Genomic DNA, 14,374 nt, shown 5'->3' with positions numbered 1-14,374 from the left:
GGTAAACACCCATTTTTTCATGGTTTGTGTGTATAAAAAGATCTTATGTACTTTCCACAGTATGCATCCGATGAAGTGAGCTGTAGCTCACAAAAGCTTATGCTCAAATAAATTGGTTAGTCTCTAAGGTGCCACAAGTACTCCTTTTCTTTTTACTTCCCAGTGAGGAGATTACACATGTAACCCTTCTGCCCGTCAGAGTTGGCAGCAACAAGGGCCGGGTTCAATATCTAGGGGATCCATTCCAATAACACAATGCAAACCGGCTCGAGCCCCCACCCAGTGACCTGGGACAAATATATACCACCCCCGCTGGGCGCCTCCAAGAGGCAATACTTCCCCTCTCGCAAGCACATAGCCTGAGTGTAGCAAAAGCCTTTTAATAACAGAGAGAAACAATGTGGCATTATGTTGGGGAAACACCACCAACAGGATTCATAACACAACCCATGAGCAAAAAAAAACCCACCCCAGGCAAATTGGGGCATGCCCTTTTCCCTTTGGTTCTTGAGTCCAGCAACCCCAAATCACCCAAAGTCCCAAAAGTCCAATGCCCCAAAAGTCTCTGTCCCTGGTCAGGGCAGCCCCAGAGTTCGAAAGTTTATCTGCGGAGCTTTACCTCCCAACCTGGGTGGAAATGGGACGGGGATAAGAGGCACCTTACATGATCTGAAGCTGACCGCCCCATAGCTCCATAGCGGCGCTCCGCTCCGCCAGCCGCCCCACAAACTCCTTCGCTCCGCTGCGCTCCGCCAGCCGCCCCACGAACTCCTTCGCTCAGCTGCGCTCCGCTCCGCCAGCCGCCCCACAAACTCCTTCGCTCCGCTGCACTCCGCTCCACCAGCTGCCCCACGAACTCCTTCGCTCAGCTCCACGACCCACAAGCAGCTCCTGCCATCCACACACTGCTCCGCGTTGAACTGCTTCACCAGCCGTGCCGCAAACTGCTCCACAATATATCTTCAGGCTCCCCCACTACTTAACACAACACTCAGTGATTTCAGCTCTTAGGTGAATTCAGCTTGTAGTAGGGGAGCCCCAGTGCTGGTGCACTGTCAGCCCAAAGTGAGCTCAGCAGCCTATAACTAGACTTCTAATGAAATCAAAATTAGCTCTGATATTCCACAGTGGAGAGAGGAGGAAGTGCAATTAGCATGTAAGGCCCTCACCAAGGGGCCCATGCCACCAAGTATTAATACTTGTCCCCAGCCTCTCTCTATTCACACAGTTTTGGAACCCATGACCCTTGCCTAGCGAGTGCTACTTAGTTGATGGTGAATCCCTCCATCATAACAAAAGGCCACGTACAGTTCCAAGCACAGTTCCCATAATCAGGGTAATAACAATTTATTCTTCCTGCCCCAATAACAGAGACGCTGGGGATCCCACAGCAGCCAAAGTGACCATTTGAGCAGCTATGGTCTCATTCTAGGCGTGGTGGGTGTGCCTATGCAAATGACATCGGCCCCTGAAGTTCTTTTCCACAACTTGCCACACCTCACCACCAGATGTCAGGGTGGAGCTCATCCTGACACTGCTTACATCCTCCCCCCAGCCGAGACTTTGTCGTCCCGACAAATCACACCCCCTTTATACCAACTCATTGGTTTCCTCCAAAGGGCCTCAGGAAGCCCACTTTAGCTTCCACAAGCCTGTGTGCTAAATGTATTGGCTCCTCACTAGTCACCCCAGGTGCATCATAAGTTAACCGTTTCACTGGTCTTATCACCCTGTCTCGTCTATTGAGAATCTCTGTTGCCGAGGTAGGGGGAACATCCTCTTGAGTGACGGATGGAGAGGCTTCCCTGGAGGGTCCCTCCGCTACTGGTGTAGGCCCCTGCACTCCTAGTTCTAACGCTGGAGGGTCCAAGGTGCCCAGGACATCCTCTACCTGTCTGTCCCCATTGTCCAGTAACCTGTGTGTGTCATCACAGGGGGGTCTCATCAGCAGCACCGGGGTATCAGAAAGGGGCCTAAATAGTTTGGCCATTGGGTTTAGGGCGGAAGAGGGAAAACTCTCGTTTGGTTCAGCTGATCGAGACTGAAATCTTGTCTCCATCCCAGGATACACCAGGGTTGTGTCTTCCTCCTCAGACTCACTCTCAGATGTGCAGAATAGGGGTAAGTTAGCTGCAGGGGGCCCACTGTCTGTGTTGGATGGCGGCTTTGGTCTAGCACCTCTGTTCTGCCCGGCGGCCCTGCCGTGGCCCATCTCATAAGGGGTGCTTACCAATTCCCCCACAGGGAGCAAAAGGTTTCTATGCACCGTCTTTATTTGCCCTGGACCGTCTTCAGGTTTGATCTTGTAGACCGGCAGATCTCCCAGCTTTTCCATCACCAGGTAAGGTATTGCCTTCCATCTGTCAGCTATCTTGTGTTTGCCAGCAATACCCAAATTTCGCAGCAGGACTCTGTCCCCCGGCTGGAGCTCCTGCGAACGCACTCTAGCATCATATCGATGTTTGTTGCGGTCTGCGTTCTTCCGAGCCGCAGCGGTAGCTAAGCGATAAGCATCCCGCAGCTTTTCTCTTAGTCGGGATGCATATTGCTGATGAGTTTCATAGCTATCTCCATCCTCTGATACACCAAAGCACAAGTCTATGGGTAATCTTGGTTCTCGCCCAAACATCAAGAGATATGGGGTGACTCCCGTAGCATCGTTCTTTGTGGCATTGTAGGCATGCACCAGAAATGCGACATGCTGGCTCCAGGTTGCCTTCTGCTCTGGTCGCAAAGTTCCCAACATATCTAATAGGGTTCGATTGAACCTCTCTGGCTGAGGATCACCTTGGGGGTGATAAGGCGTTGTCCTAGACTTTTTAATTCCTGCTATCTTCAGCACCTCCTTCAGAAGGTGACTCTCAAAATCCCGCCCCTGATCAGAGTGTATCCGAGCCGGGAATCCATAGACTGAGAAATATTTGTCCCACAATACTCGAGCAACGGTGGTGGCCCTCTGATCACGTGTGGGATACGCTTGTGCATACCGTGTAAAATGGTCAGTCACTACTAGAATGTTTCCAACATTCCTCTTGTCTACCTCTACAGACAAGAAATCAATGCATACCAACTCCAAAGGTTTGTTGCTGGTGATGTTCTTGAGATATGCAGCCCTCGTGGGCAGAGTTTTCCTTTGAACACATCGAGCGCAAGTCTCACATTTCCTGTGAACATCTTCAGCCATTCGGGGCCAATAGAACCTACTACGAATAAGTTCCAGGGTCCTCTCCATCCCTAAATGCCCAAAGTCATCATGCAGGGCCCTCATGGCCAGGGCTCTGTACTTTTTTGGCAGTACTAGTTGTGCTCGTTGTTTTTGTAAAGGGTCAGTGGTCATTCGGTGTAGCACTCCCTGAATCAGTTTTAGTTTGGTCCATTCTCTCAACAGTAGTTTACCCTCCGGGTTAGGTGGGACAACCGCAGCTGGGCTTCGCCCCTCCCTTTTGGCAAGTAGTGTATCACGAATGTCAATATCTTGCCGCTGGGCTTCTTGCCAGTCAGCCGCATTGAGCATGGGCAAAGGAGATTGGTCTAATGCAATATAGTTCACTGAAGCAGAAGGCATGCATTCAGGGGGCAGGCCCAAAGCTTCTGCAACACATCCCTGAAAGCCCTCACGGGCCTCTGGCTCTCGGCGACTTACACTGCAAATAGCTCTCACTCCATCTGTGGGTATCACAGCAACTTCTGGAGCCTGCGGACGCCTGGACAATGCATCTGCATCTACATTGCTTCTCCCTGATCGGTACTGAATGCTGAACTCATAGCTAGCCAAGGCAGCCACCCATCTCTGCCCTGTAGCATCCAGCTTAGCACTTGTTAACACATAAGTCAGTGGATTGTTGTCTGTCCACACCTGGAACTGAGCACCATACAAGTAGTCTCGAAATTTCTCAGTGATGGCCCATTTCAAGGCCAAAAATTCCAGCTTGTGGGTGGGATAGCGAGTTTCACTATCAGACAATCCTCGGCTGGCAAAGGCGACAGGTTTACATTTGCCTTCCACTTCCTGGTACAGGACTGCTCCCAGACCCTCCAAACTGGCATCAGTATGCAGGATAAATGGTTTGCTTGGGTCAGCAAAAACTAGGACTGGAGCATGAGTTAGGCAAGTAATGATTTCTCGAAAAGCCCTTTCACATCTCTCATCCCACCGTGGCCCAAATGGTGCAAAGGGGCCATTGTGTCTCTGCACAGGAGGCTTTGGGGACCTCCCCTTATTCTTGGACTTAGATTTGTTCTTGCTGGACTGATGTCCCCTGGTAAGATCATTCAGAGGCTTTACAATCGTAGCATAGTTTTTCACAAATCTGCGGTAGTAGCCACTAAATCCAAGAAAGGTCTTGAGTTCTCTGTAGTTACTTGGACGTGGCCATGTAGTGAGTGCTTCTATTTTATCAGGATCAGTACTCACACCTTCTTGGGACACAATGTGACCCACATACTTCACTGAGGTTCTGCAGAACTGGCATTTGTCAATTGAAAGCTTCAGACCATAATCCTCCAACCTATCAAGCACTTTAAGAAGTCTTTCTTCATGCTCCTCTAAGGTTCTTCCAAACACAATCAGGTCATCCAAATAAACTAACACTTGCAGTAAATTCATGTCTCCCACAACTTTCTCCATGAGACGTTGAAAGGTGGCAGGTGCTCCAGAAATCCCTTGGGGCATGCGTTCGAACTGATAAAACCCTAATGGGCAGATGAAGGCTGTCTTCTCCTTATCTTCTTCTCCCAGAGGGATCTGGTAGTATCCACTTCGAAGATCCAACACAGAGAACCACTGGCTTCCCAGCAAACAGTCTAAGGCATCTTGCACTCGAGGCATAGCGTACTGGTCGACCACAGTGCGGCTGTTTAGGGTGCGGTAGTCAATACACATCCGGATTTTCCCATTCTTTTTGCGGACTACCACAATGGGTGAGGCGTATGGGCTACGGGACTCTGTAATGATGCCATTCGCAGCCAGCTCCTGAAGATGATGTCGCACATCTTCCATCTCAGAGAGAGCAATCTTCCTAGATCTCTCCCTGAAAGGTCGAGAGTCATGTAGTCTGATATTGTGCTCTACTCCTTTTGCACATCCCACATCCCACTCATGCAGTGAGAACACCTTGGATCTTTCACAAAGTTTCTTCCTCAGGCGATCTTTCCAGTCCTCGGACACTGGTGAATCTCCAAAGTCAAACTTCGCTGGGTCTATTGTCGGAACTTGAGTTTCACACTGGGGTTTTACAATCGACTCAGGCTCAAAGAGGTCTGCTATCTTTTGTCCTTGCTTCACAACAACATCACGACTCGTTTCATTAGCAATCAGTATAGTCACCCTTTCCTGGGCTTCAGCAGGTAGGGTTATGACTCCACTGGGGACCAACACTCCTTCAGGGAGCTCTCCTCCCATCGGCTGCTCTATCATTGCTAATGTCCCTTTACTGCCTTTCAGACAGGTACTCATGACAAGCACTTCTTGCTCCGTCCTTGCAGGCACTACTAAGGGGGTTGTGCCCGCGTACTTCAGTGCCCCAAGCGGTAGCTCAGATGTGTCCCTTTTAGCGCTCTCAATTTTCCTATAGGCTTCAGCACAAAGCGTATGGATCATCAGGGTATTCAGGTATTGGTCCCCAGCCCGCCTTCTGCAGTAATCCGCGAGTACCTTGAAGAGACTGGAGTTGGTCCCTATCAGCACAGACACATCAGAAGTCCCTTTAGGGTCTGGGCATATTAAGGCAGCTGTGTCTACCTCTTCCCTTACCCCAGCAACCTCCTCTGGGAATTCCAGGTGCACTATGACATACCCTTGATAGGGGTATTCATCCATGCTGAGGCCACACAGGCCAAGGCCAGTCAGTGGCTGTATAGGCAGGTGCCTAAGCATCTGTTGGTAGAATGACTGAAATATAATAGTCACTTGAGATCCAGTGTCAAGCACTGCTTTACACTCCACCCCTTCAATCCTCACCGTGACCTCTGCTCGAGGCCCTATCAGTCCTGCAGGGATCCCAGCTGGACAGTCTTTTCTGGGGGAATCTTCAAATCCTGCAGACCTGGGGGGTCCCCGTCCCCAGACCCTCTGGCAGCTACCGGATCTCTCCCAACTGATCCTCAGCTTTCCATACACTAAGGAGGGGTTTTCTTCATTACGGCACTTGGCAGCACTGTGTCCATCCTGACCACATCGGTAGCAGAAGAATTGACCTTTTCCCCTTCGCCTGGGGGGGATGGTGGCTCTAAGTGCGGGCTTCTCAATCGCCACAGTTTGAGGCTTCTTATTCCTGGAAGTCTTAACTCGGTCAACGGTACTTTGCAGCTCAGCTATCCGTTCCGTCAGGACCTGCATTTGTTGGGCAAGTTCCTCTCTGGTGCTCACCATCAGTACACTGGCCGTTTGCAGTGGTGTTGTGCTGCCTGGCTCCGATGTTTGGGCTTCCCAAAACTCACTGGCAGCCTGCCTTTCTTCCTCCACTCGGACCTCTTTTATCAGCTGGGAGTAACTTGGGGGATGTTCCCGTCGTTCTCTTAGCTGGAGATGAAGTAGAATCGGGTTCTGATACTGAGTTCCTCTTACAACTTGAGCCAGTCTGGTCTGATCCATCTGCTCAGCAGTCACTGCTCCCCTCATGACAGCTCTCTGAAGCAGTCTCTCCAGTCTCTGTATGTAGGCTGAAGCCTTCTCGCCCTTTTGTTGTCGGGAATTAAGGAACTTACAGTAGCTGTCTTCAGGGCCCTCTACGCTCCCAAAGTTGTGTTCAAGGGCCTCTAGGCAGTCCTTCACACTGACCCCAGGGTCAATGAGCTTCAGGGTGCGAATCACATCTAATGCTGGGCCGCCAAGGCTCTCTATAAGGCATCTTCGCTTTTCTGCATCTGGTACGGCCCACTCTTGCAGCATTTCAGTGGTATGCTCTAACCAGGGTTCAAACTCCTCCTCCCCAGCAAATAATCTTAACTTACGACAAGAGTCTGACTCAGCATGGGGCAGCACAACCTTTTCCAATATTTGCCCCAGAGCTTTTGTCCAATCATCAGCCGAGGCTGCAGCCCCTGAGCTAGAAGCTGCTGAGCCAGGGCCCAACAAACCTGACATATTAGCCATTATACAAACAGTAATTTCCTCAAAATATAAGCACAAACAAAACAAAAAAAAATATAAATTGTTTCCCAATGTAGTGGATCACTCAACAGGTGCTTGCGAGGGGTACTGACCCAGGCTATCCCGGACGAGCCCCCAAAAATGTAACCCTTCTGCCCGTCAGAGTTGGCAGCAACAAGGGCCGGGTTCAATATCTAGGGGATCCATTCCAATAACACAATGCAAACCGGCTCGAGCCCCCACCCAGTGACCTGGGACAAATATATACCACCCCCGCTGGGCGCCTCCAAGAGGCAATACTTCCCCTCTCGCAAGCACATAGCCTGAGTGTAGCAAAAGCCTTTTAATAACAGAGAGAAACAATGTGGCATTATGTTGGGGAAACATCACCAACAGGATTCATAACACAACCCATGAGCAAAAAAAAACCCACCCCAGGCAAATTGGGGCATGCCCTTTTCCCTTTGGTTCTTGAGTCCAGCAACCCCAAATCACCCAAAGTCCCAAAAGTCCAATGCCCCAAAAGTCTCTGTCCCTGGTCAGGGCAGCCCCAGAGTTCGAAAGTTTATCTGCGGAGCTTTACCTCCCAACCTGGGTGGAAATGGGACGGGGATAAGAGGCACCTTACATGATCTGAAGCTGACCGCCCCATAGCTCCATAGCGGCGCTCCGCTCCGCCAGCCGCCCCACAAACTCCTTCGCTCAGCTGCGCTCCGCTCCGCCAGCCGCCCCACGAACTCCTTCGCTCAGCTGCGCTCCGCTCCGCCAGCCGCCCCACAAACTCCTTCGCTCCGCTGCGCTCCGCTCCACCAGCTGCCCCACAAACTCCTTCGCTCCGCTGCGCTCCGCTCCACCAGCTGCCCCACGAACTCCTTCGCTCAGCTCCACGACCCACAAGCAGCTCCTGCCATCCACACACTGCTCCGCGTTGAACTGCTTCACCAGCCGTGCCGCAAACTGCTCCACAATATATCTTCAGGCTCCCCCACTACTTAACACAACACTCAGTGATTTCAGCTCTTAGGTGAATTCAGCTTGTAGTAGGGGAGCCCCAGTGCTGGTGCACTGTCAGCCCAAAGTGAGCTCAGCAGCCTATAACTAGACTTCTAATGAAATCAAAATTAGCTCTGATATTCCACAGTGGAGAGAGGAGGAAGTGCAATTAGCATGTAAGGCCCTCACCAAGGGGCCCATGCCACCAAGTATTAATACTTGTCCCCAGCCTCTCTCTATTCACACAGTTTTGGAACCCATGACCCTTGCCTAGCGAGTGCTACTTAGTTGATGGTGAATCCCTCCATCATAACAAAAGGCCACGTACAGTTCCAAGCACAGTTCCCATAATCAGGGTAATAATTTATTCTTCCTGCCCCAATAACAGAGACACTGGGGATCCCACAGCAGCCAAAGTGACCATTTGAGCAGCTATGGTCTCATTCTAGGCGTGGTGGGTGTGCCTATGCAAATGACATCGGCCCCTGAAGTTCTTTTCCACAACTTGCCACACCTCACCACCAGATGTCAGGGTGGAGCTCATCCTGACACTGCTTACACACAGCCAGCAGGATCCCCCCACCTGCCTCCCGCTCCTCCGATTCTTGCCCACTAGTGACCAATCTCAGAATTTCTCCTGTCTCTTCTCCCCAATCATCCCTGTCCTCAGCTTCCCCTCCAGCACCAGCCATCCCCCATCCATTGGCCCGGGGAGACCCCTGCCCCTCCCCTGTCTCTGTCCTCCCTCCAGCTGCTGGGCACCCTGTCTCGCTCACCACAATCCTCTCCACCACATCCGCCTTGCAGCAGTGCGGCTCCAATGTGTCCTGCCCTCTGCTGTGCAGCGAGACAAGTGGGGTGGATGGCGTGCAGGAACCTGAGCTGCTGGGCCTCATTCTACACCCACCAGGAGTGGGGCTAGGGGAGAGACAGCCAGTTAGCCAGGGACCTCCCTGCCCCATCCACACCAGCTGCAGGACTCAGGCTTGAATGGGGGATTGTGGGGACCCGCCCATTGTCCAAATCACCCATGACTCCTATACAAGCAGGGTGAGGAACTGGAACAGTGCCTGTGGGGGAAGGAGACCCCGGCTGGTGTGTGACAAACTCCCCCATCTTGGGGGTCCCAGATCATGGAGGAGAAAGGTCCCCATTAGGGCTGGTGGATCATCAGAGACAAGACCCTCTGCAGGGGGTCAGGGTGCTGGGAAGGAGCAGGACAATCTCGATTCCAGCACAGTTGGGGAACATTTGTAACTTTTCTCGGCCCTGGAGCTGCTCTTGGATGTTCTTGAGAACAGCCTCCTCTGTTGCCACGTCCCCCTCATTCCTCCTCCTCCGAGTCCCTGGGCGTCCCTGCACCAGGGAGAGAAGGGGACAGGGTGATGCCTGCTGCCACTCTGGGGAAGGACAGTGGCATGGTGGGGCAACGTGCCCCCTTCCCACCTCCAGGACCCAGGGCAGGTCGGGCCCCACACTCCCCCCTCTCAATGATGCCTTCAGCCCCCAACTCCTTCAGGAGCCCATAGCAAGGAGACGCCTGCCCCCCCCCCGGCCTGGACTCCCTCGGAGGTACCTGCCCCCCTCTCCCCTCAACTGGAGCATCAAGGACCAAAGTGGCAACATCTAGTGTCAGTGGGGTTCATGTGGCTCAGGCCAGACACCTGGGCTGGGGACCCACCCCCACAGCACTGATCGAGGGCCTGGCCCCAGGGAGTTCACAGCCCCCTCCTCACCCCTCCCTGAGCCCAGCCTGGCTTCTCACCTGGAACAAAGCAGCGGCGCCCATTGGCCTTGCTGCTGTCCGAGTCCCAGGTGCTGCTGCTGTCCCACGGGGATCGGGCCGAGCTGCTGGTGCTGGGACAGGGATCCTCCACCTCCGGCCCTCGGGAGGCTGGAAGGTCTTCGGTGACCGGGCAGGGCGATGCCTCCTGCTGGGAATCAGGGCTGGGCTCCTGGGGCCGGTGCTTCCCACACAACAAGCCCCAGAGCCACCCTGCCCGGCTTCTCTCCTGGACTGGGTCCTTCCTGCCCAGCCGCATCCTGGGCCAGCTCCATTTTGGCCTGGCCGGTGCCTCTCCCACCTCGGCGCCTGCGCCGGGAGCGGGTTTCCTCTGCTAGAAGGCTGGGCACTTCCACCTCCTGGCCCGGCCGGGAGCACCTTCCCCGCCAGCAGGGATGGAGGGACAGCTCTGCTCCTGGATAAGATGGCAGCTGCTTCCCTCAGGCTCTGGGGCCACCTGCAGAGCCTTCTTCCTGAACATCCTCAGGAGCCTGGCCATCCTGGAACCAAGCGGGGAGCAGGCGTGAGTCTCGGGTCAAGGCAGCCTCTCACTAACCAGCCTTTCTGGTCCCTCCCCATCCCTACCCCAGCCAGAGCAACTCCTCCTCCCCCCCACAGGGGTGCAGGGAGTGCAATCTACACACACTGGCAGGAGTTCATTGCATGATTGGCTCCCAACTTTCCCCCTCGTCATCCCTGGTGCTGCAATACCCGGAGAGTCTCCTCCTTTTCGAGCACTGGGGTCAGTCCCAAAGACCATTGGTCACTTTGGACAAGCAGCTCCCTCCTGCCATCCCAGGCCACACTCCCCTACAGGCTAGAGAAGGAACAGAACCCAGGAGTCGGTACTTCTCCTGGGAAACCATTCCCCATGTCAGAGTCCCTAGGCAGAGCAAGCCCAGGGCCCCCTCCTTGCCCGTTGATTTCCATGCTCAGCAGCTCACAGGGTCTGGTCCAGCTGAGAGACTCTCAGCCTGGGGAACAGTCTCCCACAAGGGAAGGGCTAGGAGCCTCAGTGCTGGGCCCTTTCCAAACATACTAGAGACTGCTCTGGAGAAGCCCCTCCCCGGTCTGAGAGCGAGGGGCTCCTGGGAGCGGTTTGCAAATCCAATCTCCTTGGGAAGAGATTCTCTCCCCCTCTTTCTGCCTCTCCCCAGACAGACAGGGCATGCCACAGAGGAACCCTAATGCCACTCACTTACGCTAGGTGATGGAGCAATGGATGCCAGATGTTCAGGGTCGCTAGCTGTCTCTTGCCCTCCTCCTCACTCTCCAAGCCCAAGGCAGGCTGGAGAGGGTGGTGGCCTGAGGAGTTACCCTGCCCAGCCAGCAGGCAGGGTGATGACACTAAGCGATCGACTAGCTGTGAAAACAACTGTCTGTCTTATTCCCAAGGGACGGAGAAACTCAGCTAGCAGCAGGGGGTGCAGAACACTGCCCTAGTGTGGGGGTGACAGCGCCTCCCAACTCCTGACATCCTGCCACTTTATACACCTTCCTGGAGCCTCCCAACCCCCCTGGGCTGTAGGGACTGCGGCCCCAACCCTACAGGTGAGAAACAGGCCTGGGGAGGGGAAGCTAATGCCTGACTAATCTAATCGCCTTTTATGATGAGATTACTGGTTCTGTGGATGAAGGGAAAGCAGTGGATGTATTGTTTCTTGACTTTAGCAAAGCTTTTGACACGGTCTCCCACAGTATTCTTGTCAGCAAGTTAAGGAAGTATGGGCTGGATGAATGCACTATAAGGTGGGTAGAAAGCTGGCTAGATTGTCGGGCTCAACGGGTAGTGATCAATGGCTCCATGTCTAGTTGGCAGCCGGTGTCAAGTGGAGTGCCCCAGGGGTTGGTCCTGGGGCCGGTTTTGTTCAATATCTTCATAAATGATCTGGAGGATGGTGTAGATTGCACTCTCAGCAAATTTGCGGATGATACTAAACTGGGAGGAGTGGTAGATACGCTGGAGGGCAGGAATAGGATACAGAGGGACCTAGACAAATTGGAGGATTGGGCCAAAAGAAATCTGATGAGGTTCAATAAGGATAAGTGCAGGGTCCTGCACTTAGGACGGAAGAATCCAATGCACCGCTACAGACTAGGGACCGAATGGCTAGGCAGCAGTTCTGCGGAAAAGGACCTAGGGGTGACAGTGGACGAGAAGCTGGATATGAGTCAGCAGTGTGCCCTTGTTGCCAAGAAGGCCAATGGCATTTTGGGATGTATAAGTAGGGGCATAGCGAGCAGATCGAGGGACGTGATCGTTCCCCTCTATTCGACATTGGTGAGGCCTCATCTGGAGTACTGTGTCCAGTTTTGGGCCCCACACTACAAGAAGGATGTGGATAAATTGGAGAGAGTCCAGCGAAGGGCAACAAAAATGATTAGGGGTCTAGAACACATGACTTATGAGGAGAGACTGAGGGAGCTGGGATTGTTTAGTCTGCAGAAGAGAAGAATGAGGGGGGATTTGATAGCTGCTTTCAACTACCTGAAAGGGGGTTCCAAAGAGGATGGCTCTAGACTGTTCTCAATGGTAGCAGATGACAGAACGAGGAGTAATGGTTTCAAGTTGCAGTGGGGGAGGTTTAGATTGGATATTAGGAAAAACTTTTGCACTATGAGGGTGGTGAAACACTGGAATGCGTTACCTAGGGAGGTGGTAGAATCTCCTTCCTTAGAGGTTTTTAAGGTCAGGCTTGACAAAGCCCTGAGTGGGATGATTTAACTGGGAATTGGTCCTGCTTCGAGCAGGGGGTTGGACTAGATGACCTTCTGGGGTCCCTTCCAACCCTGATATTCTATGATTCTAAGCTACTGGCTCAGTGTCATGCCAAGTGTCAGAGCCATGGATGGACCCAGCAGTCCTTATTTCCAGGCCCCTTCACTAGCCACTGCTGCACACTCCCTCCCACAGCTGGCAATTACTACCAGGCCCTCGTGTCCGGTCCCCCCTGCCTTTGAGAGGGAGTGTGCTCTGCTGTAGCGACTGGACCAGGGGATTGGGAGTCAGGACTCCTGGGTTCCATTGCTGGTTTTCCTATTGACCTGTGGGACTTTGGGCAAGTTGCTCTCCCCTCTATGGCTCTGTCCCCAGCAGTCAAATGGGGATTTAATACTTTCCCACTACTGGAAAGTGCTGGGAGATTCCCCCAGCAAAAGCTGCTCTGACAGTGCTAAGCAGCATCTGACCATTAAAGGTTGGAGTGCACTGTCCAGGAGTGGGAGTGTTTGGCTCTGGGGTTTCACTTCAGCCCAGTCTATAGAGAGGGGCCCAGCCATGGAGTTTGACTCAAGAAGACCAATTCTCCAATTTGTTAAGGGCATGCTGAAGTCCAGTCCTGTGCTCCAAAGTGCTTGGTGTCATCTGCAAATTTTAGAAGCATACTCTCCACTCCATTTTCCAAATCATTAATGAAAATATTGAATAGTACCGGACCCTGGACTGATCCCTGCTGGACCCACTAGGTACACCCTCTCAGTTGGGCAGCCAAACATGGAACAGGACTCTTGGAGTACGGGCTTTCAACCAGCTGTGCACCCCCATTATACTAATTGCATCTAGACCACACTTCCCTAATTTGCTTGTGAGAATGTCCTATGGAACTGTGTCAAAAGCCTTATTAACACCAAGATAGATCACATCTACTGTTTACCCACCTCCGCTAGGCCTGTAACCCTGTCAAAGAAGGAAATCAGATTGGTTTGGAATGATTTGTTCTTGACAAATCCATGCTCACTAGTCCTAAGAACCAAATTATCCTGTGGGTGCTGAAAAACTGATTGTTTGATAATGTGTTCCAGTATCTTTCCAGGCATGGAAGTGAGGCTAGCTAGTCTGTAAGTCCTAGGGTTCTCTTTGTTCCCCCTTTAAAGATAGGTCCTGTCTTGTTAATGGATGGGAAGATGTTCTCGTCCGAGATTCCCGAAAAAGAACTGGGGCACAGCACCTGGTTTGTTAAGGCCACAAAAGTGGCAAAATGGCAAAGAACCCCAGGTACCTAAAAGAGTGGGACTCGCATAGATTCATAGATACTAAGATCAGAAGGGACCATTATGATCATCTAGTCTGACCTCCTGCACAATGCAGACTACAGAATCTCACCCACCCACTCCTGCGAAAAACCTCTCACCTATGTCTGAGCTATTGAAGTCCTCAAATCGTGGTTTAAAGACTTCAAGGAGCAGAGAATCCTCCAGCAAGTGACCCGTGCCCCATGCTACAGAGGAAGGCGAAAAACCTCCAGGGCCTCTTCCAATCTGCCCTGGAGGAAAATTCCTTCCCGACCCCAAATATGGCAATCAGCTAAACCCTGAGCACATGGGCAAGATTCACCAGCCAGATACTACAGAAAATTCTTTCCTGAATGAGCTTTAAAAAACACTATTAAAATTTGGCCCGACCATTTCTTGTTTCTGCAGACTAGACATTTTAGCAAAGTTTAGAATTCCTTGGTGCTCAACACCGTGAAACTCCCCTTTCTCTTTCAGAAAGGGTTTTAACGCCCCTT

The sequence above is a fragment of the Eretmochelys imbricata genome, chromosome 7 (assembly GCF_965152235.1).
Source record: "Eretmochelys imbricata isolate rEreImb1 chromosome 7, rEreImb1.hap1, whole genome shotgun sequence".
NCBI classification, from domain to species: domain Eukaryota; kingdom Metazoa; phylum Chordata; order Testudines; family Cheloniidae; genus Eretmochelys; species Eretmochelys imbricata.
Note: the sequence above shows the minus strand (reverse complement) of the source record.